This window comes from Somniosus microcephalus, chromosome 1 (genome assembly GCF_052327205.1).
Source record: "Somniosus microcephalus isolate GS21.2 chromosome 1, FLI_Smic_1.0, whole genome shotgun sequence".
NCBI lineage: Eukaryota > Metazoa > Chordata > Chondrichthyes > Squaliformes > Somniosidae > Somniosus > Somniosus microcephalus.
This window is the reverse complement of record NC_140987.1, coordinates 352,852,432-352,879,642: the sequence shown is the minus strand read 5'-3', so window position 1 is coordinate 352,879,642 and position 27,211 is coordinate 352,852,432. Positions and strand designations below refer to the sequence as shown.

The window sequence follows — 27,211 nt, the reverse complement described above, 5'->3', positions numbered from 1 at the left end:
GGATTTAGTGGCCTTCAATCCCATCAATTTCCCTAATACCATTTCCCTACAAATATTGATTTCTTTCAGTTCCTCCCTTTCATCAGACCCTATGTTCCCCGACATCTCTGGGAGGTTATTTGTGTCCTCCTTTGTGAAGACAGACCCAAAATATATATTTAATTAGTTCACCATTTCTTTGTTCCCCATTATAAATTCCCCTGATTCTGACTGCAAAGGACCTATGCTTGACTTCACCAATCTTTCTCTCTTCACATATCTATAAAAGCTTTTACAGTCAGTTTTTATGTTCCCTGCAAGCTTACTCTCATTCTATTTTCAACTTCTTAATTAATCCCTTTGTCCTCCTTTGTTGAATCCTAAACTGATCCCAATCCTCAGGTTTACTGCTTTTTCTGGCCAATTTATATGTCCTCTCCTTGGATCTTATGCTATCCCTAATTTCCCTTGTTAGCCACGGATGAGTCACCTTTTTTGTTTTATTTTTATGCCAAGCTGGGATGAACAAATTCTGTAGTTCATCCATGCGGCCTTTGAATGTTTGTCATTGCCTATCCACCGTCAACCCTTTGAGTGACATTCCCCAATCAATCCTACCCAACTCGTGCCTCATACCATCGTAGTTTCCTTTATTTAATTTCAGGACCCTCGTCTCTGTGTCAACTACTTCACTCTCCAACTTAATGAAGAATTCTATCATATTATGATCGCTACGACCCAAGGGACCTCGTACAACAAGATTGCTAATTAATCCTTTCTCATTACATAATACCCAGTCTAAGATGGCCTGATGTCTAGTTCGTTCCTCGACATATTGGTCCAGGAAACTATCCCGTAAACACTCCAGGAATTCCTCCTCCACAGTATTGTTACTAATTTGGTTAGCCCAATCTATATGTAGATTAAAGTCACCCATGATGACTACTGTGCCCTTATTGCACGCTTCTCTAATTTCCCTTTTAATGCCATCCCCAACCTCTGCATTACTGTTTGGTGGTCTATATACCACTCCCACTAACGTTTTCTGCCCCATGGTATTTCTCATTTCTACCCATACAGATTCCACATCATCAGAGCTAATTTCCTTCCTTACAATTGTGTTAATCCCCTCTTTAACCAGCAATGCTAACCCACCTCCCTTTCCTTTTTGCCTATCTTTCCTGAATATTGAATACCCCTGGATGTTGAGTTCCCAGCCTTGGCCACCCTGAAGCCATGTTTCCGTAATCACAATCAAATCATATTCGTTTACCTCTATCTGTGCAGCTAATTCATCCACCTTATTACGAATGCTTCTCGCATTAAGACACAAAGCCTTCAAGCTTGGTTTTTTAACGCTCTTAGACTTATTAGAATTACTATTTACTGTGGCCATGTTTGATTTAAACCGTTGATGTCTCTGACTGCCACTTTTGTTTTTCTCCTTCCTATCTTTTGCTTTTATCCTTGTTTCCCTTTCCTTTGTCTCCCTGCTCAGGTTCCCAACCCCCTGACATTTTAGTTTAAACCCTCCCCCAGAGCACTAGCAAACACTTCCCCTAGGACATCAGTCCCGCCCCTGCCCAGGTGCAAACCGTCCGGTTTGTACTGGTCCCACCTCCCCCAGAACCGGTTCCAATGTCCCAGGAATTTGAATCCCTCCCCCTTGCACCATTCCTCTAGCCACATATTCATCTGAAATATCCTTCTATTTCTACTCTGACTAGCACATGGCACTGGTAGCAATCCTAAGATTACTATCTTTGAGGTCCTATTTTTAAATTTACCTCCTAACTCCCTATATTCAACTTTTAGGACCTCATCCCATTTTTTACCTATATCGTTGGTACCTATATGCACCATGACAACTGGCTGTTCACCCTCCCCTTCCAAAATGTTCGGCAGCCGCTCTGAGACATCTTGACCCTAGCACCAGAGAGGCAACACACCTTCCTGGAGTCTCGTTTGCAGCCGCAGATACGCCTATCTATTCCCCTTACAATAGAATCCCCTATTACTATAGCTCTACCCCTCTTTTTGCTCCCGTCCTGTGTAGCAGAACCACCCCTGGTGCCAGGACGTTGGCTGCTGCTGCCTTCCTCTGATAAGCCATCCCCCTCAACAGTATTCAAAGTGGTATATCTGTTTGAGAGGGGGATGTCCACAGGGGACCCCTGCACTACCTGCCTGCGCTTACTGCTCTGCCTGTTGGTCACCCATTCCCTTTCTGCCTGTGCAACCTTTGCCTGCGGCGTGACCAACTGCTTAAGCGTGATATCCATGATGTCCTCAGCATCGCGAATGGTCCAGTATGTATCCAATCACAGCTCCAGCGCCGCAATGCGGTCTGCCAGTAGCTGCAGCTGGATACACATCCTGCACACATGGTCGTCAGGGACAGAGGAAGTGTCCCTGAGTTACCACATAGCGCAGGAAGAGCATACCATGGGGCCGTGCTCTCCTGCCATGACTTACCCTTTAATTAATTCAAATTAAATTAAATCAAATCAATCCCACCAATTACACTACAGTTAAATGATATAATTAAGGGCCCTGGTTTACCAACAGTCCCCGCTACACCACAGAGACCCTATAAACTATAAGCCACAGAGTTTAAGTTTAAAAAAACAGAGAAATACCAACCAATCACTTACCTGCTTTCTGGTGACGTCACACTTCGATTACTTTTTACTTCTCTCCCTCCCTCGGAGCTCGGAGATTGGTAAACCTACCTGAGCCTCGCCACTTTTATCCTGCCGCTTGGCCGCATCGTCCCTCGCAGGTCCGCCGCCGCCGCTCTGAGGCCTACCTGATCCTCGCCACTTTTATCCCGCCGCTCGGCCGCCTCATTCCTCGCAGGTCCACCACCGCTGCCGCTCTATGAAAGCATTCTGGCTATAGAGATAAGATAGTTGCTGACCCAGAATAAATAACCTTATTGAAACAGAAGGTGAAGGGCTCCGACAGGCTGAACTTTTGGGAACGAAACAAAAGTTCACCCTGGATAAGGTGTTCTAATTTACACTTCGTAAAGAAGCACATAAGATAAGGAACATTTGCTCTCGTAACGATGACATAAAGCAAGGAACACCTGCCGTCACGCCGTTTTATAAATGGTAAACTTAGAACAGCTAGAGATGAGACATGAGTCTGGCTGGTGTGGCAGTAAGGATTACAGAGGTCAGCAGAAAAATGACTAGAGATAATTAGCTTCCATCAGCAGAAAACCTTAAAGGACATACCACTGGAAAAAGGTATAAATATTGAACTCATAAATGGGATAACAGACTCGCTTTAATCGGGCAAAGTGATTCTCGGCTTCAGAGGTGGCTCTGTAGTCTCCAACTCTTTGAACCTCGGAGATCAAAGGTATTTGATTTTGGTGGATATCCTGTAGAACACTTTAAGGACTGTAATACTGTAGTGAAGTTAAGATTTGAAAGTAAGATTCTCTGTTAAAAAGATCGTATGTTTTCTCTTTTTAGAACTGTTAATGTTGTGATTGACTCACCAACTGTAAATTGCATGTCGGTTCTTTAATAAATCTATATATTTTAAGAATTGTCTCACATAAGACTTCTGTATCAAAAATGCACAAACTCAATCTCTGTACACTCTTTGGTGTGGAGTTGCAGAATTCTGAGGGAGTTTTCCAGACCCTCATAATATCTGGAATGTTATAGTGTAGCTAAACTTATTAGAAGTGCTATCTGGAGGATGGTAACATTCTCGGGTTGTTCCTTTCCTTTAGGGAGAGATAACCTGGAGCTTTAGACTCAATTAAGCGTCTTTAGGATTTGGCTACCTCAAACTTTAGTTGAAATGAACGTCTGAGAAATTCGCCTGATCCGGGGTAGCCATAAAGGGGCTAGGACTAGTAATTATCCCTTCACCTTTAGACTTTCTCTCTTATGGTTTGAAACTGACTCCATATTGGTAACAGTTATGATTTTTTTTTAAGCATAAGCATAAGTGAGAATTAGTACATTACAGTATATAAGCAGCAGTTTACAAGGAACAATTGAGAATTACATTACTCCGTTGATCCTTGGGTAGAGGGCATGGCCCATTCCTCATACCACCTACTCGCATACGCTTGTACACCTGTCTGCCTTGGTCCTTCTATATTGAGAATGACCCAAACCCCCTATGATTGGGTGGAATGGGGGTAATGGAGGATACACGATTAGATGGATTTTTCAGCTGTTCCGCTTATTGGGTTAAAGAATTGGGAAATGGTGGGAATGTTGGATAGAAAGTCACTGTGTGGAGTTAATGGGAAAACCTTTCCGATGCACACTGATGGTGGGTATGGGCTCTGGGAATCCACCTCATCATTGCCACAAGATTCCATGATCTTGTATTATCTAGCTGGTTTATGTGGTTGCTGTAGTTTTATTATTCCAAGTATGCAGGAGTTTTTGTCCAAAAACAACACTGTTTCCTATTTTAGTTCATCTCCTAGCCCAGTGAACTTTTTCTGGCAGCCATAACAAGGCATTAAGATCTTCTACCTTGCTCCAAAAAATATGATTTACAGTTGAAGATAATATTCTGTCATATTTGGAGCTTTGAGGAAGTATGCAGAAATTCTGAAAAAATTACCATATGGCCACTTACATAGCGATCAGCTATAGAACAGCGCAGGTCATGTGTTAAGAAAAATTCTATCTCTATTCGCGGTCTCATATTTGGTTTGTTAGTGTTAACTGAGCAGGGCTATTGATACTCATGGGAATACTCAAAAGTCTACCGCTCACCCTTAAATGCAACTGCCTCTACAGAGTACTACTGGACAGGACATTTTCTAAAGCTTGATAGAAGCACAAGTAAAGCAGTAGGATAACCACAGCATAACCCTCTAGGAGAATAGATACTGTATTACAGAATTGTGAGGAGAAAATTATAATTGGCAATCTCATTGGGTGTCTAAGAGACAGTTGCCAAGTTGCCAGATCAGGGGCAGGTACACAATTTCATGCCAACCTCTGATTTTGCCAAACTATTTTTACAGCTCTATTACTACACAGTGGATCAAGAACTAAAGGAGTGAATTTCCATGGAGGTTCTCTTACTTGTCTGTTGTAATTTTGGTGGAAAGCCATAGAAATCCCGGAAATTCAGGCCCTCAGTTCTAAAATAACTCAGTGTGCTCGTCTACCTTATGGACCATATCCTGTGGGTCACATTTTCTTCTCTATGTTCTTGTCATTTTTCCTGGGCATTTTCTGACATTTTTCTGCGCACTGTTATGTAAACATTCCAAGAAAGAATGGTACAGAAATGGGGGAACTGATTCCGTACTTTTCTTTGTTTTCACTTGTGCAGACATGGCTTTAAAAAAAAATCTATGGTTATACTAGGAGTCTTAGAAGATCTAAAGAAATTAAATGGGTGGGCTGAGAAATGTAATGTCGCTATAAATGCGCTGAACTTTAATGTAGATAGAAATGCGATGGATTTTAATACAGAGATAACTGCAAGGCTGTGCATAATAGAACTGAAAACAGAAAAAGTAGAAAAGGAAAAGGACTTGGGTGTGATTGTTGGCTATTCATTGCAAGCATCCAGTCAATATGAAACAGTTATAAACAAAGCTAGTCAAATTTCAGGATCTATCTGGGCAATTAACTATACATCAAAAACAAATTATTCTAACCTCACATAAACCATTGACTAGGTCACATTTGGAACACTTTATACAGTTTGGGCACCTTACATCCAAAAAGCACATCGATGCATTATAAGGAGGAGAAACAAGAACGACTCTGGCATTTGGGACTCTGAATTCGGAAGAGTGATCCGAAGAACTGGATTTGTTTTTATTGAAGAAGATTGAGATGGGTCATCACCTAGGACTTTAAAATTCTGAGAATACAGATATAAGTTACTCAGCTCAGAATGTGCCGTAGAACAAGAGAACTGACGTTTAAAATGAATAAGCCCAAAGAAAACTGAGGGGTTACAACATCCACTTGACGGAGGTTACTGTTACCAATTTTGGGTCTTGCCTTCGATACTTTCTTGGGTTTGGTGGTGTCAGTTGCTGCTGCAAGTGGATCCCCTGCCACTTAGGTGCTGGAGTTGTCTCACACCCACTACAGTACCCCACTGCTCATAACGGGCACATTGGCTTTAACACAATTTGCCCACTATAAGATGTGGATGGTAAAACTGCATCTTGTTATTACAATGACAGCACTCTGGTAGCTGGAGGGAGGCATTGGCTACAGTGTATGTTTTGGGAAGCAGGGAGGCTGCAAAAGAAAATTGGTGCCTACAAGAGGGTTAAATAGTGCATCCTATAACAATCGGGCAGGGGGGTGGGGGGCACACTGAGTTAAAGGTGTAGATCTGCGATCGGGGCTGGGGGAGGCTGAAGGCTTCTTTGAGGGGCTTAGGGGGAGCACTCCTGCTCCTCCTGACCAAAAAGGAGGTGCTCTCAATGTTGCTGTATGTGGTGCAGGTGTGGCCCATACCCCGCTCTTGCGCCGCGACAGTCACCCGAGCCATCTTCCACTTTGTTTGGAGATTGAAAATGGACCGTGTCCACAGGGACACGATGTACAAATCTCCAGATAAAGAGGGAAAAGACGTACCCAACGTCGCCCTCATCCTGATGGCCATCTTTGTGTGTGGCTGCATGAACCTTGGTACGCAAACACCAAATGGCACTATGTGCTGAGGTTCTATCTGACCCAGGTGTTGTGAAGGATGGGTCTGGCCACGTTACTGTGGAACGTTCCATTTAGTTGGACCATGCCGTAGCACCTGTTCTTCATAGAAAAGTTTGTGCAGAAAAACACCTTTGACCACACATCAATCAGGCAGTGCCTGATCAGGCTGCACGTAACGTCCTCGAGGCACCACGGAAAAAGGAGATGGTGGATCCTGTCGGATGGTTCCCCGAGCAGACTGTCAGTCATTTGGCAGAATGCCTCATCGCCAGAACTTTCCAACAAGCACCAAGATGTAGCTTGGTTGGTGGGGAGAAAGGCCCTTCCCGTCAAATCCTTCATGCACACCCGACGTCTCAGCACCACCACACGCTGCCCTCGAGGTGGGTGCAGTGGGGAAGAGACCGGCACCCATCTCCTTCTGGAATGTGCGTTTGCAAAGATGGTCTGGAAAGAGATGCAGTGGTTTTTGTCGAGGTTCATCCCGAGCAGTTCTGTAACACAGGACTCTGTGCTCTACGGACTGTTCCCAGGGATGCACACTGAGACAAACATCAACTGCTGCTGGAGGGCCATCAGCTGGGTGAAAGACGCCCTTTGGTCTGCCCGAAATTTGCTGGTCTTCCAGTGCAAGGAGTTGACCACGACCAAGTGTTGCAGACGGGCACATTCCCAGGTCCAGGACTACATGCTGAGGGACACACTGAAGCATGGTGCAGCTGCCGCAAAGGCTGAATGGGGAAAGGCCACAGCTTAAGGCATTCGTGCCATTGTACAGCGAGGGGCTGAAACCAGCATAAATCCCCCCTTGGGCTGTCTCTATCAGAAAATGCTCAATGTAAATGTAAATAGAACTTGCACTGTAACTGGACAGCGTGCGGTGGTGCTGAGACGTCGGGTGTGCATGAAGGATCTGACGGGAAGGGCCTTTCTCCCCACCAACCAAGCTACGTCTTGGTGCTTGTTGGAAAGTTCTGGCGATGAGGCATTCTGCCAAATGACTGACAGTCTGCTCGGGGAACCATCCGACAGGATCCACCATCTCCTTTTTCCGTGGGGCCTCGAGGACGTTACATGCAGCCTGATCAGGCACTGCCTGATTGATGTGTGGTCAAAGGTGCTTTTCTGCACAAACTTTTCTATGAAGAACAGGTGCTATGGCATGGTCCAACTAAATGGAACGTTCCACGGTAACGTGGCCAGACCCATCCTTCACAACACCTGGGACAGATAGACTTAGAGTGCCATGTATTGTAATTAGTGTGTATGCGAAATGTAACATTTGGATTGTATTGTATTGTAATGTACGATACAAATTTTTATGAATAAAGTACATTGTTGAAATCTTAAAAAGGAGTGCTGAAAGAGCCACTTACCTTGGGGTGCCGGCTGCTCCTGCCATGGTATCACTGTTGAGTTTCCCGACCCTCGGCTGCAGTATATGCTAAATAAGCACCCTCTCTACAATGGGACACTTGGATGCTCCGATATCCACCACTGTAAAAGAGGGGCGCAGCAGGTTGGTGTAGCATTGCACATACTTCAATTTTTAACCGCACACCGCCACCACCACCACCACCCCCCAACACTCTCCCGGCCGTGGTGGTGTTGGGGCGGGGGGATTAATATTGAGGCCAAAGTGTCTGGGGACTGCAAGGCTTTAATCTACCAAAGGGCTCAAGTGGTGACATAAATGGTAGGATGTCATCTAAAACCTTTTATGGGCTGACTGTTTTGAGCCTCCCGATCCACGTGTTATTTGGTGTACTATGTAATACGACAAGCATGATCCACCGCTGTCTGAAATAGTCGGCGTGCTTAATGTGTTATAAGCGGCGCCTTTGCAATGGCAAATGGTCAACACCATTTGGCCTATATAGGCACTGCCCGTGATAAGCGTGGCTGGTGTAAGGGGTGGGGACTGTATCTATTTATACAATATCGGAACCCAGGGGATGTAACAATGCTTTTAAATGAACTGTAAAGCAACAAAAGAGGAAACAGAAAGAGGCCTATATTCCCTAGAGTTTAGAAGAATGAGAGGTGATCTAATTGAAACATATAAAATTCTTAAGGGGCTTGACTGGATTAATGCTGGGAGGATGTTTCCCATGGCTGGGGAGTCTAGAACACAGGGTCAGAGTCTCAAAATAAGGGGTCGGCCATTTAGGACTGAGATGAGGAGAAATTTCTTCACTCAAAGGGTTTGTGAATCTTTGGAATTCTCTACCCCAGAGAACTGTGAATGCTCAGTCATTGAGTATATTCATGACAGAAGTTGATAAATTTTTGGGAACTAAGGGAATTAAGGGATATGGTGATAGTGCGTGAAAGTGGAGATGAGGTAGAAGATCAGCCATGATCTTATTGAATGGCAGAGCAGGCTCAAGGTCCAAATGGCCTACCCCTGCTCCTATTTCTTATGTTCTTATGAAACCAATAGAACAATAAAGATTTGGGCCCTGAATTCACACAGCGGACTTGTAGCCCTGCACCTAAACAGAGAAAGTTTCTGCGTTATATCCTTTTTTTTGTGACTATTGGATCCGCCTGAATAAAAAGAAAGACTTGCACTTATATAAAGCCCTTCATGACCTCAGGATGTCCAAAGCACTTTACAGCCAATGAAGTACCTTTTTTTTAAGTGTAGTCACTGTTGTAAAGTAGGAAACGTGGCAGCCAATTTGCACACATCAAGATCCCACAAACTGCAATGATAATTGAAGTACGTGGAAAGATAATCTGTTTTAGTGGTGTTGGTTGAGGGATAAATGTTGGCCAGGACACCGGGGAGAAATCCCCATGTTCTTCTTCAAAATAGCACCCTGGGATGTTTTATGTTCACCTGAGAGGGCAGATGGGACCACGGTTTAAAGTCCCATCCGAACAACGGCACCTCCCTTAGTACTGCACTGGAGTGTCAGCTGAGATTTTGTGTTCAGGTCTCTGGATTGGAACTTGAACCCATAACCTTCTGACTCAGAGGCAAGAGTGCTACCACTGAGCAGTTGTTGGAATTGTGGTATTTACTGCTTTTCAAAGTAGACAGCAGTGTGGTGGACATCCCACGTGATCTCTGGTGCATTATACCACCAGCGCTGTGACACACTCATGACATGTATAAGGGTGCAGTTTCGATGGATAGGAAACTCGCTGTGCTCACTGGGAGCTACCTTGTTGTTGTGAGTGTGTTAGGAGAAGGTTTCAATTGCAACAAAAAGCAGTTAGTTGATTGCTCATTTTTGCAAAAGTTGATCGACAAAAAGGCAGACAGCAGTTAATACACTCGGTAACATTCTGAATCAGTGCTCAAAATGAGATCAAACCAGTGCCCTGATCTGGTAAAAAAACAAATTGCTATTGGTTCTTGGTATTTTTTCAAAGTAAAAAGAAAATGAGGTTTACTAGATTTTTGAAAACCACACAATAAGAATAAGTAATTTGTTGTGGTTTACTTAGGTTGGTACATCAGGATCAATTATGTGAATTTATTTTATAACGATGTCAGTTGTGACTCAAAAGAAAGAAAGACTTGCATTTATATCGCGCCTTTCACAACCACCTTTACAGCCAATTCAGTACTTTTGGAGTGTCATCACTGTTGTAATGTGGGAAATGCAGCAGCCAATTTGCACACAGCAAGCTTCCACAAACAGCAATATGATAATGACCAGATAATCTGTTTTAGTGATGTTGGTTGAGGGATAAATATTGACCAGGACACTGGGGAGAACTCCCCTGCTCATCTTCGAAATAGTGCCTTGGGATTGTTTACGTTCACCTGAAAGCAGACGGGGCCTCGGTTTAACGTCTTATCCAAAAGATGGCACCCCTGACAGTTCAGCACTCCCTCAGCACTGCACTGGAGTGTCAGCCTAGCTTTGTGTGCTCAAGTCCCTGGAGTGGGACATGAACCCACAACCTTCTGACTCAGAGGTAAGTGTGCTACCAGCTTTTTTTTAATATATTATTTACTGAACATTAAAAACATTTACAACATTGTGATCATTCCATTGTATCATACAAATCCATGCTGCCGCTCTGCACAGCCATTCCTCAACCATATATTAACATCAAAACCTGAAGTTTAATTTGTCTCCCATAACATATACTAATCTATTGTACTTTAAAAATTGATCAGTAATAACGGATCCGAATAAGGGAAGTGTACCTGATAATCACCCCATCATTTAATCTCCGGCCCTTCCCTCCTCTTATGCTCCTTCCCAACTTTTCGGGCAGCTGTTGCTTTCTCCTGCGGCCTCCAGCTCTTTTTCACCTGTTTGAACCTTCCCTGCAGTTTCAGCCTCTTCCTTACATTAGTTTTGGGCTGAGGCACTGCCCCTTCTCCTTCCTTCTGTCCCTCACTAACCTTTCCCTTTCCACACGATGCCAACCCACCCCCCACTTCCATGTCTCTGTCCCGTTCTGACTCCACACTCTCGAGCTCTTCTGTAACCTTCCATCCCTGCTCCCATAATCTCCCTTAGAGGGTCTTCCTGCTATCACAGTTTCTCCAACAGTGCCACTCCCTTTGGCCTCATCTCCAGTGCTGACCCTTGCTCCCCGTTTCTTCTCTCTCTAGGACAATGGCGCATCTGCAACTATCTTGCTCCCTTCTTTGTCTCCCCGCTCACATCCTGCTGCCCCTTTAAGGCTCCTGCCTCTTGCACCCTCTCCTTGTCTTGCCCACTCCTGCTCCCCAAGATGTCCGACTCCCCGTCTTTCTTTGGAGTACTTACACTTATCCCGCACCCCGCTCCTGCCTTCTGTGGACACCAGATTCTTTAGGGAGAGCTGAACCATATTATGGCTCGACTCTGCCCTCGACCCATGCTGCCCGCTGCTGTCTTTGTCCTTTTCCATCGTACTTGCTGTGTTTTCCACCATCTCCACCCTGTTCTCTGCTCCGCAATTTTCTGCCTCTTCCTGTACTCTTTTCTCCTTCCATTCACCAGCTGTGTCCTCCACCTGCTCCGCTCCTCCAGCCGCTCCACTCACACCTCCTGCTCCTTCTCCCTCTCCCATCTCCTCATCATTCAAGGGGCTTCCTTCTGCCTCATATTCACAGCAGGTGGGGCCTTTGTGACAAACCCCACAGCTCTCCGTCTTGCAGCTCTGAGTGATGTGTCCAGACCCACCGCAGTTATAACAGTACAAGTCTGGACAGCTTCTTACAAGATGGTCATGTCCAAGACAATAATAACAAACCTTCACTTGGTTATCATGCAGTACTCGGAAGTACTGCACTCCTTCCATTGTCTCGAATTTCATGCTATATGGCAATGACTTCACCCCCTCTGGGAACTGCACCTTTACATAACGTTCCATCTGCTGCCCACGTTCCTGGATAGTATCTCCTCTTTTTTGCCGAGTAAATTTTAATGTCCCACAACTCCAACTTGTTCATTAGCACATCGTCCTTAATATAAACTGGCAAATTTAAGAATGAAACCATCACCTCTTCAGAATATAGCAGAGATACCTCCAAGAACTTATCTCCAACCTTCAAACTCAGTAAAAGTCTTTCCACCTCCTCTCGGCCACTGACCGTCACCTCGAACCCAACATTTGGCTTTGGTCGGCAGGCAAAGCAGCTTCCCTCGCCGCAGTCCTCATGTACCGATTGGATAATATCCCAAGCTCGTATCTCCTTATGCTCACACTGAACCACCACCATGTTTTCTTTTTGAAACCTCCTGGGGTCCCGGACAAATCTTTGGGCCTTTTTTTCTCCCTTCCCCAACATTTTCTCCCCTGATTAAATTCATCCTGGGAACATTGTCCTCTGAGGGGTCCGGCACTCCGGACCCCTCAGCAACCGTCTGGCTGCTGTTTAAGGACCAAAAATGCCCTCAAACCTGAAAAAAACTCCAACTTTTTACAAACTCACTCCAACTCCCTGCAGTAATCAAGCACCCAGCAGCACCTGCTCACTCCTAGCCCCTCCCACCGAGAGTGCTGCCCTCTGAGCCACAGCTGACACACTCAGTGGTTAGCACTCTCGTCACTGAGTCAGAAAGTCCCACTCCAGAGATTTGAACACAAAATCTAGGCTGACAGACCAGTGCAGTAGTGAGGGAGTGCTGCACTGTCGGAGGTGCTGTCTTTCAGATGAGACGTTAAACCGAGGCCCCGTCTGCCCTCTCAGGTGGTGTAAAAGATCCCATGACACTATTCAAAGAAGAACAGGGGAGTTCTCGGTGTCAAGGCCAATGTTTATCCCTCAACCAACATCCCTAAAACAGATTATCTGGTCATTATCACATTGCTGTTTGTGGGAGGTTGAATTGGCTGCCGAGTTTCCTACATTACAACAGTGACTACACTTCAAAAAGTACTTCATTGGTTGTAAAGCACTTTGGGACATCATAAGGTCAGGAAATGCGCTGTAGAAATGCAAGTCTCCCTTTTATTCTTACAGATTTGCTGCTTCCATTCTTTCCCCTATAGTAGCCAGTGAAGGAGATTTTTTTTTGGTATCATTTAAAAAATCCAAAACAATGTCTTTTTTCAGTAGTTTTCACTGAACAGAAAAGTTTATATACACAATGTAAATGGAAGGAACGAGGTATATTCTGGTTTCCAGAACAGGCTGGATCTCTTTTCTCTTGAAAAAATGTAAGAAATCACACACCAGGTTATAGTCCAACAGCTTTATTTGAAATCACAAGCTTTCGGAGCACTGCTCCTTCATCAGGTGAAGTGGAGAGATGCATAAAAACACAGCTTATATAGTCAGAGAATAATGTCAGATGTTTACAGGTAATCTTTCTAACTGCCATTTATCACACCTCGGCAGAGAGATAATCACTGCAATCAAAGGTGTGAATGGTGTCCAAACAGGTCAGTCAGGAAAACATTACATCAAAGAACAATGAGGTAGGGTCACAAGGGTCAAATGTTGCAGATGCTGGGGTCTGTATGAAAAACAAAAAAACAGACAAAAAACATTTTTTTTGCTGGTCGGGGAACACTTCAGCAGTCAAGGACATTCAGCCTCCAATCTTCGGGTAAGCATTCTCCAAGGCGGCCTTCGAAACACACAATGCAAAATCGTCGAGCAGAAACTGATAGCCAAATTCCGCACCCATGAGGACGGCCTGAACCGGGATCTTGGGTTCATGTCACGCTACATGTAACCCCACCTGATGTAGGGTCATCCAGACTCGAGTCGTCATTGGCTTGTTCTCTCCACACAGATGCGGCCGGACCTGCTGTGATTTCCAGCAAAAAAAATGTTTTTTGTGTTTTTTTGTTTTTCATACAGACCCCAGCATCTGCAACATTTGACCCCTTGTGACCCCACCTCATTGTTCTTTGATGTAATGTTTTCCTGACTGACCTGTTTGGACACCATTTACACCTTTGATTGCTGTGATTATCTCTTTGCTGAGGTGTGATAAATGGCAGTTAGAAAGATTACCTGTAAACATCTGACATTATTCTCTGACTATGTAAGCTGTGTTTTTATGCATCTCTCCACTTCATAGATACATAGATACATAGAAGATAGGAGCAGGAGTAGGCCATTCGGCCCTTCGTGCCTGCTCCGCCATTCGATGAGATCATGGCTGATCCTTTAATTCAGTATCCCGTCCCCGCCTTCTCTCCGTAACCCTTAACCCCTTTTGCCCGTAGAAATATATCTAATTCCCTCTTAAATATATTTAATGAGCTGGCGTACACTGCCCTCTGTGGCAATGAGTTCCACAGGTTCACCACTCTCTGAGTGAAGAAATTCCCCCTCATCTCTGTCCTAAATGGTTTAGCCCTTATCCTTAAATTATGTCCTCTAGTTCTGTTCTCACCCGCCAAGGGAAACATTCCTTCTGCATCCAGTCTGTCTAGACCTGTCAGAATTTTATACACTTCTATGAGGTCCCCTCTCAATCTTCTAAACTCCAGTGTGTACATCCCTAAACTACATAGTCTCTCCTCATAGGTCATTCCCGCCATTCCTGGTATCAGCCTGGTGAATCGCCGCTGCACCCCCTCCATGACAAGAACATCCTTCCTCAGATGAGGCGACCAAAACTGTACACAGTACTCGAGGTGTGGTCTCACCAGTGCCCTGTACAGCTGCAGCAAGGTATCCCTGTTCCTGTATTCTAACCCTTTTGCTATGAAGGCCAGCATACCGTTTGCCTTCTTGACCGCCTGTTGCACCTGCATGCTCGCCTTCAGTGACTGGTGTACAAGAACACCCAGGTCTCTCTGTACTTCCCCCTCTCCCAATCTATTGCCATTTAAATAATAATTTGCCCTCCCGTTCCTGCACCCAAGGTGGATAACTTCGCACTTGTCCACATTATAGTGCATCTGCCATTTATCCGCCCAATCGCCCAGTCTGTCCAAATCGCTCTGGAGCTTCCTGGTCTCTTCCTCTGAGCCCACCCCCCCTCCTAGTTTAGTGTCGTCTGCAAATTTGGAAATGCTGCATCCGACTCCCTGATCCAGGTCATTAATGTAAATTGTGAACAGCTGGGGGCCCAGGACAGATCCCTGTGGTACCCCACTTGTTACTGCCTGCCATTCAGAAAATGAGCCGTTTATTCCAACTCTCTGTTTTCTATCTGACAGCCAGTTCCCTATCCACGCCAAAACTTTCCCCTTTATCCCATGAGCCTCAATTTTCCATGCTAATCTTTTATGTGGGACCTTATCGAAGGCCTTTTGGAAGTCCAGGTACACCACATCTACTGGCTCTCCCCCATCTATTCTACCAGTTACTCCCTCAAAAAATTCCAATAGATTAGTCAAGCACGATTTACCCTTTGTAAATCCATGTTGACTCTGTCCTATCCTGTCCCCATTTGCTAAGTGCTCCGCTATTTCATCCTTAATGATGGACTCCAGCATTTTGCCCACAACTGATGTAAGGCTTACAGGTCTGTAATTACCTGCTTTTTCCCTACCCCCCTTTTTGAATAGTGGGGTAACGTTAGCTACCCTCCAATCCATCGGCACTGTTCCCGAGTCTAATGAATTCTGAAAAATCATCCTTAGTGCATCCGCTATCTCTAGGGCCACCTCCTTCAGTACCCTAGGATGCATGTTATCAGGCCCTGGGGATTTGTCCACCTTCAATCCCTTTAGCTTCCTTAACACCATATCCTTAGAGATATTGATTTGCGTCAGTTCCTCCTTTGCCAATGTCCCTATTTTTCCCAATATCCCAGGGAGGTTTTTTGTGTCTTCCTTCGTAAAGACTGACCCAAAGTATGCATTTAGTTGATCTGCCATTTCCTTATTTCCCATTATATATTCCCCCGTATCTGACTGCAATGGACCAACTTTGGTTTTCACCAGTCTTTTCCTTTTGATATATTTATAAAAGCTTTTGGAGTTAGTTTTTATATTTTCCGCCAGCTTGTTTTCGTAAGCTATTTTGCCCCTCTTGATCATGCCCTTTGCCCTCCTTTGCTCTATCTTAAACTGTTCCCAATCTTCCGCTCTGGCGCTTTTTTTGGCTATTTTATACGCCCTATCTTTGGATTTTATGCTGTCTCTAATTTCCCCTGTTATCCACGGTTGAGTCACCTTTTTAGATTTCCTTTTATGCCAGATTGGTATAAACAATTTTTGCAATTTTGTCATTCTATCTTTAAATGTTTGCCATTGTTTATCTACCTCCAGTCCTCCAGGAACGTTGTCCAATCAGACCTACTCAGTTCCCGTCTCATGGCATCATAATTCCCCTTGTTTAAATTCAGGACCTTAGTCTCTGAGTCAATTTCTTCGCTCTCCATTTCGAGTGAGAAATCGATCATGTTATGATCGCTCTGACCCAAGGGTCCCCGTACAACAAGATTACTGATTAGTCCCTTCTCATTGCACAGTACCCAGTCCAATATAGCCTGTTCCCGAGTTGGTTCCTCGACATATTGATCCAGATAACCATCCCTTAAACACTCAAGGAATTCCTCCTCCTCATTATTTTTACTGATTAGGCTAGTCCAATCTATATGTAAGTTAAAGTCACCTATGATGACAGCTGTGCTCTTATTGCACGCTTCTCTAATTTCCCTCGTGATGCCCTCCCTAACCTCTATTTTACTATTTGGAGGCCTATATACCACTCCTATTAATGTTTTTCGCCCCTCGCTATTTCTTAGCTCCACCCATATAGATTCTGTATTAACTGAGTTAATATCCTTCTTTTCAATTGCATTTATCCCCTCTTTTACTAGCAATGCTACCCCTCCTCCCTTTCTTTTTTGTCGATCCTTCCTAAATACTGAATACCCCTGTATGTTAAGCTCCCAGCCCTGCTCACCCTGCAACCATGTTTCCGTAATCCCAATTAGATCATAATTATTAACCTCTATTTCCACAGCTAATTCATCTACCTTGTTCCTGATGCTTCTCGCATTAAGGTATAAAACCCTCAGGCTTTTTTTATGCTCACATTTTTTATGAATTAGTTTGGCCCTTTGTTTTTTGTTCCTCACCCTTTTACCATTTATTTCTGTCTGCCTTTCACTTTCCTCTATTTCACTACATAGGTTTCTAGCCCCCTGCCATACTAGTTTAAATGCTCCCGAACTGCTTTATCAAAAATTACCCCGAGAACATCAGTTCCATCTCTGCACAGGTGTAGACCGTCCCTTTTGTATAGGTCACACCTACCACAAAACTGGTTCCAATGCCTCAAAAATTTAAAACCCTCCCTCTTACACCACTGCTCAAGCCACGTATTTAGCCTAACTATCCTGTTCTCTGTACTCTTACTAGCACGTGGCACTGGTAGTAATCCAGAGATTACTACCTTCGAGGTCCTACTTTTTAGCTTGGCTCCTAACTCCCTAAATTCTACTTGTAGGACCTCTTCCCTTTTTTTAGCTACGTCGTTGGTACCAACATGTATCACGACAACTGGCTGTTCCCCCTCCCCCTCCAGAATGTTCTGCACCCGCGCCGAGACATCCTTGACCCTTGCACCAGGGAGGCAACATACCATCCTGGAGTCTCGGTCGCGACCACAGAAACCCCTATCTATTCCCCTTACAATCGAATCCCCTATTACTATAGCCCTGCCACTCTTTTTCCCTCCCTTCTTTGCAACAGAGCCAGTCATGGTGCCATGAGCCTGGCTGCTGGTGCCTTCCCCCGATGCGTCACCCCCCCCGACAACAGTACCTAAGACGGTGAACCTGTTGCTAAGTGAGACAACCCCAGGGGATTTCTGCACTACCTTCCTGCCCTTGCTCTGCCTTTTGGTCACCCATGTACTGTCTACGCTGGCCTTAACCTGCGGTGTGACCAACTCACTAAATGTGCTATCCACACCCCTCTCAGAATCGTGGATGCTCCAAAGTGAGTCCATCTGCAGCTCAAGGGCCGTCACCTGATGAAGGAGCAGCGCTCCGAAAGCTTGTGATTTCAAATAAAGCTGTTGGACTATAACCTGGTGTTGTGTGATTTCTAACATTTGTCCACCCCAGTCCAACACCGGCATCTCCACACTCTTGAAAAAAGGCTGAGGGGTGACCTAATAGAGGTCTTTAAAATTATGAAAAATGTTGATAGAGTGGATACAGGGAGAATGTTTCCAGTTGTGGGGAAGAGCATAACTATAGCCATCAATATAAGATAGTCACCAAGAAATCCAATAGGGAATTAAGAAGAAACGTCTTTACCCAGAGTAGTGAGAATGTTGAACTCGCTACCACAGAGTGGTTGAAGCGAATAGTATGGATGCATTTAAGGGGAGGCCAGACAAGCATATGAGGAAGAAAGGAATAGAGGGTTATGCTGATTGAGTTAGATGAGGAAAGAGGGCAGGAGGCTCGAGTGGAGCATAAACGCCAGCATGGACTGGTTGGACCGAATGGCCTATTTCTGTGCCGTATATCCTATGTATTTCGATGTAATTCTATGTAATCCTATGCCACGCCTGAAACTTCCTCATTTTTGACCAGAAGTCTGTCTCTTGCTGAACGAACACTTGCAACGTAGGCACTTCAGTGACAGACCAAAGTTACCTTTCGAGCCAAATCTGATTAAAAAGAAACGCAGGTCTCCTTCCGATTTCGGTATTTGTTTTGAGATATTTTACGCACGCACTTCTCCGGGAAGCTGGCGGTTGCAGTTGAGTCCAACGCTTTGCATGGATTCATCAGAACACAGCACAAGGCGCCTAGTGAAAAATGCTGGGTGCGTGTTAACCCATGTTGTGTCAGTTTGAAACGTGGACCAGTGAGATTGACAGACCCAGTTCTGGTGGTTTAGTTTGGATCAGACAACTTCCCCTTTGAATAGCTGTTGTGATCGACGAGTGTGTGACTGAGAATTGGCTTGTGATCAGTGCTGGATCCAGACAACGAGCGCTTCGAAGGTAAGACTGCAGCATTGTATAACTTTTCATGCAGTTTTACTATTCGGATCCACTGATCTGCCAACGCGCGAAAGGTGTGTGCTCGGCATGGCTGAGTGGCGAGGAGTGTAAACAAGGTGCAAAAAACTTGTATGCAAAATTAATGGAAGGACATTCAGCTGAAACGGTGGAAATCACCTGCTGAAACGTAGACCAGGTATAGTTTTTAAAAGTGGAATAGGTTAAAGTTTTAAAAATGGACTAGATATAGTTTCAAAACGTCAGTTTGCTAAAGGATATATGTTAAATTCATTTCCAACTGGGTTGTTTGTACATTGAGGAGACCGGAATAAACATGGGAGGGGAATTTAAAAAAATTACAGGGAAATGATGTGCTCTATTGTTATTAGGAAGTCTGAAGAATTGAAAGAATATTTTGCAAAATTAATATCTTCTAACATGGGATTACTTGGGCGCATCATTCTCCCCGGTGAAAGTGGTTAGAAACTCCTTGAACACATTCAACAGGAGAAAGCATTTGAGCTATCTGCATATGTCCTTCAGGAGTTGATATAATAGCGAAATAGACAGCAGCCACCAGGGTTTTTTTAAATAGCAATTTCACAGTCATTGCTGGATCTAATTTCGACAGTCTGTGTGCAGCCACATTCATTGTTCAGTGTTAGTATCAGGCTCGCTCGCACCCGTACACGCGAGCAGTGCCAGCCTCGCAGAAGAGGCTGTTGTCATTCGCGGTGTCTGTTGCAACTTTTAACCGCCAAAACAGACGACACGCAGGCGAACAAAATCAGCCTTCCTCTATCGTCAGCAAAGCTTTTGTGGCTTGAGATCTCCACTTGATATCTTCTGAAACAGAAAATGCTGGAAATAGGCCATGGGTCAGTCTGCGTCTGAAAGAGAAAAAAAAACAATGTAATGTTTTGGGTGGGACTCTTCACCAGAACTGAGGAGTTCGAAACAAGGGTCCCGTCCAGATGTTGACCTGTATTTACAGTTGCTGACTGATCTGTGGTGTATTTCCAGCATTTTCTGTTTTTAATTCAGATCTTCAGCATTTGTCACTTCTTTTTCTGTATAATTGACCTAGTTTACTGCATTTCTCATATGGGGGGGCGGGAGTAGCAGTGAAATTTACAGAGCATATCATCAGCTTTCACCTACTGGGTGTTACCTATGTACCAACTTGTTTATCGATGGACTTGTCCCATCACCCGTCTCCCAGTACCTGGCCCTCAATTACAGGATAGAATGTAAATAATTTGCTGGCCTTTTCAGCCCAGATCCATATTCCATTCAACAGATGGTTGGAGATAACTGGAATAGAAATTTCTTCTGTTTGGTTTACGTTTGACTTGTTTAATTCACATAGAAACATTCAGCCCCTTAGCTAACATGTGCTTCATGCAAGAGCTATGCACAGCTTGTATAGGAGATCCGTATCATTTAGGTGCCTATTGCAACTCACACACACCTGTTAAGCTACGGTATGGTGAAGTAGAACATTGTCTTGGAAATAGAATCCAAAGTGATGGATATTTAAAAGGGAATGGTTATACATAGCATTCTCATCGCTGTGCCCAGATAACCATTATAAACTGCTTGACCTTTACTCTCAGACTTATCTAAACTCCAATACTTGCTTACCGTGTGGAAATCACTTTTGCCTGCTGTGTGGGATTGACAGGGGCACTATTTTGTTGCTGACTGAAGCTGTCATGGAAGACGTCAGGAGGTAGAACAAGCCACGGTCCTGAAATTATGCTGTAGTTTATATTTGTCTGAAATTCCTCTCCCCACTATTTTAGCAGAGGCACTAACCTATTTAAATTAAACAGGCTGAGGCCACTGTTAAAATAGCAAGGAGAGGAATTTCGGACAAGCACGATTTGTGTTCATTTGTTGGCATTCCATGGTAAAATTAACACACGGTTCTTAGCTGGGACAGAGATCGCAAGCGCATCATATCAAAGGCAAGTGGATTAACAGAAAACATAGGCATGGTCCATGTGATCTCCTGGACTGCTTTTGATCACCTAGGAGTCGGAGAGGAATTTTCCAGAGCTTTAATTTTCCCCTTATTGGCCCTGGATTTTCTGGGTTTTTTGCCTCCCCCAGGAGATTACTTGGCTATAGGGGTGGGTGGGGCGGAGGGGGTGGGGAGGGGTGGTAGGAAGTGTCTAGTCACTGTGCTCCAGCCATCATGAGTGAGGGGCAGGCTTGATGGACCAGCTGGTCTTTTCCTGCCCATTATTTCTGTATGCTCGATGATTACATTGAAAGATTATCATATTGCAAGTTTAATGAAGTGATCACCTTCAGTCAGCCAGCAGAAGACAACAGGAGCCATATTAAGCACACAACCGAACAATTACACCAGAACGAAAGCACTGGCTTTAGATTTGTTTTATTCTTAAATTTTCATGATCAGTTTTTCCCACCTTATTACCATTTGTCTCCATACATTCTCTGGCTACTGGAGAGGTGTGCAAATGGATCAGTGACTGCCCCATAACTGCATTCACAGTACAATGAGGCGATCACTGTGGGAAAGATCTACAAATTATTACTTAAAGGTAGCTGATGCCCGAGAACAGACAAACCAAACAGCTAAATTCAAACCACAGCTAAATTTAAAACCACCATATATCATTAGGGAACCATGGCGGGTAAATGGAGGTACAGATTAGCGATGATCGAATAGAATGGCAGAACAGGCTCAAGGGGCTGAATAGCCAGCACCTGTTCCGATCTCTGATTTGTACTGTGAAATTGTGAGAACGATTTGACAACATGACCTCACGTTTACTTGTGTAAATGGCCATATATTATTATAAAGGCTACAGGCAGATAATGTGATATTGCAGAAACAAAATGGTAGCCCACATGTAACATTACAGTGAGTTTCTTAGACAAGATTATTAGGTTGGAGTTTGTGTAGTTTGTATATAAAGCTCCACTTTTTCTTGTTGGTTGTCAGTAAGCAACTAATGCACAGCATTTGGATTGGCAAACCAGTTACCTTCAACAATAAATACTCAAAAGAGTTCATAATCATTGAATCATAGAATGATACAGTACAGAAGGAAGCTGTTTGGGCCATCGGGCCTGTGCCGGCTCTTTAAAAGAGCTAATAATAATGTTATCTGTAGATATGAAACAGAGTAACAAACAAGTGCAGGACTTACCCAATGGAATGAAATAAAAACTTTTGCAGCTGCTTTAGGCCATAGGGTTTCATACTAGGCTGCCAGACCCCAAGGAGCAGAAGAAAAGCCCAGCAGGTCTACATGGCCATCAGAATGTTATCCACCAGTTACCAGATTTCTGTATTTGTTGCCTTACTATTAGATTATTTCTATTGCTGTGTATATACTAATAAACACAATAGGTACACTGTTTTCCTTTGGGTAGTTGACACAGCCTTTAGGAAGTTAGGTCAAGGGCTCCTGGGAGTGTGTCAGTATTGGGAGGGGGTTCCTGCAGATGTGCGTCATTGTTTGCCGCGGATCCACCAGATAGAAAGGTTTGAAAACCACAGCTTTAGAACGGTGAGCTGATACAATTCTTGGCTTGTTTTTAACACAGTGGCTAACAGACAAAATGTGCGGGTGCAAAGGGTGTGATTTGAAAAGTGTCACAGCTGTTTTATATAAAAACATTTTGATATTCTATGTCCCAACATTTACCTGATATACAAGATATAAAGACAGCTTCCAATGATTTAACACCTTTCATATCCTCATTACGTCCTAAAGTGCCTCAAGGCTAATTAAATACTTTGGAAGTGCAATCAGCACTGTTTTGTGGGCAAATGCAACAGCATTTTATAATCTATTTTTGGAGGTGTTGCTTGAGAGATAAATGTTGGCCAGGACAACAGTGATTACACTTCAAAAAAAAAGTACTTCATTGGCTATAAAGCACTTTGGGATGTCCGGTGGTCAGGAAAGGCGCTGTATAAATGGAAGTCTTTCTTTTACATTTACACCTCATATTAACATCTCAACTGAAAGACGGCACCTCTGGTCCGTGAAGTGGGATTTGAACCCGCACCTTCTGGCTTAGAGATGAATCACTCAGTACAGTAGCATTTGTATAGTGCCATACCACACCAAAGTTGTTGCAATGAGCTAATTTGCTGAATGCAGTGATTTCTATGTAGGCGAATGCAACAGCTGTTCTGCACCAGTAATGTTCCACAGATAGCCATGAGTTGTACGTCCAGTTAGTCAGTATCTTCTGGTGGGATTACCCTTCTGGCTTTAACAGTCAAATTTAAACCAACAATATCTCCCTAGTGTATTAACAGGCAAATACATCACACGGGCTTGTACCCAAGTTTGGTCCTTGCTTTGTGTTGAGTTAGCTAAATGTAGTCGGGATGCTGCAAATGGCTTCAGTACTCCTGAATTCCATCTCCTGATTGTTATTTAATTACTCCTGATATATATCGCACACACACTTTCATCCATGTGGTGAGGCTGAATAGCATGCTGGCACTCACTGTCCAGGCTGTCAGGTGATGCTTGACCAGAGTTACTGGACAGCTGCCAGTGTCTTTGGAAACATTCGCTGGCATAAGTCAGCTGTCGAGTAGGGGAGAAAGCTGAAGAAGAATCATGTCTTCTTATGTCAACTAGTTGGAAGTTGATACACCGACTGTATTACATGTGTGCGAAGCTGTGACAATTTCCTCAAAGAAATGAAATTCACCTTGTGTGAATTACATAGGCTCTCCACATTTGTGATAGAAACCAGATTATGATGGTAATGAGTAGGTTATGTGACTTTTTTAAAATTCATATGCATTACTTGTTCTTTCAGCACTGTGAGTTCCCTCATCACACACATCCCTGCTACTAAATCCTTTCCTTCAGCCAGAACCAAGGTGCAGGTTTCCCTGTGGTCAGTCAATGCTACTGCGGCCAGCAGGCGCCTAAGCACGCTTGTAGGTAGGGTCCATGTTGTTCATTTTTCCATGACTTGCCTCTCTCATCAGGACCGATGTTTGGATTGGATTAACCCCACTCCTAAAATGATGCCTTGGAGAGGGTTATAGCGCAGATTCATCAGAATGATATGGAGCTAAAAGGATTAAATTATGAGGATTAGCCTTGTATTCCCTTCAGTTTAGAAGATTAAGGGGTGATCTAATTTAAGTATTTAAGATGATTAAAGGAATTAATAGGGTAGATAGAGAGAAACTATTTCCTCTGGAGTCCAGAACAAGGGGCATAGAAGCACTTCTTCACACAAAGGGTAGTGGAAATATGTAACTCCCCCAAAAAAGTTGTTGAGGTGAGGTCAATGGAAACATCAATTGAGTACACTGGATAGGGAGTACCTAGGGGCTCAGTTGCTTGGGCAGTTTTAGCAAGCTGGGGCACTACAATCAATCCACATGTTGACAATAATGCATGCGAACCCAAAATTCTGCTCTGGAGGTGAAACCAGTACATTTTCTCAACTCAGCAGATGGATGGACAGTTACAATGGAATATCTCATTAATATGGTTGGCCATCGTGCAAACCCTTAAGATTTTTTTTTATTGGTTATGGGATGTGGCGTCGCTGGCAAGGCTAGCACTTATTGCCCATCCCTAACTGCCCTTGGTGGTGGTGAGCCGCCTTCTTGAACCACTGCAGTCCGTGTGGTGAAGGTACTCCCACAGTGCTGTTAGGGAGGGAGTTCCAGGATTTTGACCCAGCGACGATGAAGGATCGGCAATATACTAAGTCAGGATGGTGTGTGACTTGGAGGGGAACTTGGAGGTGATGGTATTCCCATGCACCTGCTGCCCTTATCCTTCTAGGTGGTAGAGGTCGCGCAGTTGGGAGGTGCTGCCGAAGAAGCCTTGGCGAGTTGCTGCAGTGCATCTTGTAGATGGTACACAATGCAGCCATGGTGCGCCAGTGGTGGAGGGAGTAAATGGTTAAGGTGGTCATTTTCGGGCAGTTACATGACTTATTTTGAGCCATGTTGCTGGTGGAAGCTCTTTACTGTTCAAAGGAGTCATTCTGACCTCAGGTGCTTACCAGAACTCATAAGGCTGACCACTGTCTAATTTTGAGTTACGGTTGATGTCCTAAGGCTAGCCATGGCCCAAGACTTAGAATCATACAGCACAGAAGGAGGCCATTCGGCCCATTGTGCGTGCGTCGGCTCTTTGAAACATAGAAGATAGGAGCAGGAGTAGGCCATTCAGCCCCTCGAGCCCGCTCCGCCATTCAATGAGATCATGGCTGATCATCCAAACTCAGTATCCTGTCCCTGCCTTCTCCCCATATCCCTTGACCCCTTTAGCCTTAAGAAATATATCTAACTCCTTCTTGAATATATTTCATGAATTGGCCTCAACTGCCTTCTGTGGTAGAGAATTCCACAGGTTCACCACTCTCTGGGTGAAGAAATTCCTCCTCATCTCTGTCCTAAATGGCTTACCCCTTATCTTTAGACTGTGACCCCTTATTCTGGAATCCCCCGCCATCGGGAACATCCTTCCTGCATCTAGTCTGTCTAGTCCTTAGAATTTTATAAGTTTCAATGAGATCCCCTCTCATTCTTCTAAACTCCAGCGAGTATAAGCCCAATCGACCCAATCTCTCCTGCCATCCCAGGTATCAGTCTGGTGAATCTTCGCTGCATTCCCTCCATGGCAAGAACATCCTTCCTCAGATAAGGCGACCAAAACTGCACACAATTCTCAAGGTGTGGTCTCACCAAGGCCCTGTACAACTGCAGCAAGACATCCTTGCTCCTGTACTCGAATCCTCTCGCTACGAAGGCCAACATACCATTTGCCTTCTTAACCGCCTGCTGCACCTGCATGCTTACCTTCAGCGACTGGTGCACAAGGACACCCAGATCTCGTTGCACTTCCCCTTCTCCCAATCTATTGCCGTTCAGATAATAATTTGCCTTCCTGTTTTGGCCACCAAAGTGGATAACCTCGCATTTATCCACATTATACTGCATCTGCCATACATCTGCCCAATCACCCAACCTGTCCAAATCTTCCTGGAGTTTCACGGCATCCTCCTCACAGCATACACACCTGCCCAGCTTTGTGTCGTCTGCAAACTTGGCGATATTACATCTAGTTCCCTCGGCTAGATCATTAATATATATTGTGAATAGCTGGAGTCCTAGCACCGATCCCTGCAGTAACCCACTAGTCACTGCCCACCACTCGGAAAAAGAGCCGTTTATTCCAACTCTTTGCTTCCTGTCTGCCAGCCAGTTCTCTATCCAAGTTAGTACCTTGCCCCCAATCCCATGTGCCTTAACTTTACACGCTACTCTCCTATGCGGGACCTTATCGAAAGCCTTCTGAAAGTCCAAATACACCACATCCACTGGTTCTCCCTTATCTATTCTACCAGTTACATCCTCAAAAAATTCCAGTAGATTAGTCAAGCACGATTTACCTTTTGTAAATCCATGTTGACTTTGTCCAATCCTGTCACTGTTTTCCAAGTGCTCTGCTATTACATCTTTTATAATGGACTCTAGCATTTTCCCCACTACCGATGTCAGGCTTACCGGTCTATAATTCCCCATTTTCTCTCTACCACCTTTTTTGAATAGTGGGGTTACATTAGCTACCCTCCAATCCATGGGAACTGCTCCAGAATCTATAGAATTTTGGAAGATGACGAGCAATGCATCTATTATTTCTAGGGCCACTTCCTTAAGTACCCTAGGATGTAGATTATCAGGCCCTGGGGATTTATCGGCCTTCAATCCCGTCAATTTCCTTAACACCATTTCCCTACAAATACTGATTTCATTCAGTTCCTCTCTCTCATTAGCCCCGATGTTCCCCGACATCTCTGGGCGGTTATTTGTCTCCTCCTTTGTGAAGACAGAACCAAAGTATATATTTAATTGGTTAGCCATTTCTTTGTTCCCCATTATAAATTCCCCTGATTCTGACTGCAAGGGACCTACACTTGTCTTCACCAATCTTTTTCTCTTCACATATGTATAGAAGCTTTTACAGTCAGTTTTTATGTTCCCTGCAAGCTTACTCTCATACTCTATTTCCCCCTCTTAATTAATCCCTTTGTCCTCCTTTGCTGAATCCTAAACTGCTCCCAATCCTCAGGTTTGCTGCTTATTCTGGCCAATTTATATGTCCTCTCCTTGGATCTTATGTTATCCCTAATTTCCCTTGTTAGTCACGGTTCAGTCACCTTTTTTGTTTTATTTTTA

At 44.2% G+C, this 27,211-nt stretch overlaps 1 protein-coding gene and 1 pseudogene across 2 annotated transcripts in view; both read left to right on the top strand.

Moving 5' to 3' along the window:
• The first annotated feature begins 6,424 nt into the window (after positions 1–6,424).
• LOC147124973 (uncharacterized) lies at positions 6,425–7,445 on the top strand (annotated as a pseudogene).
• Positions 7,446–18,628: 11,183 nt separating this feature from the next.
• The window catches only part of LOC147124972 (putative G protein-coupled receptor 174), a 69,798-nt gene continuing 61,215 nt past the window's right edge, over positions 18,629–27,211 (top strand). The window contains exon 1 of one of the 2 annotated variants that reach the window (XR_015079326.1): positions 18,629–18,996. The gene's annotated coding sequence lies outside the window, so the exon portion shown is untranslated. The remainder of the gene's footprint in view (positions 18,997–27,211) is intronic. The other variant, XM_085995478.1, reaches the window with a different exon arrangement.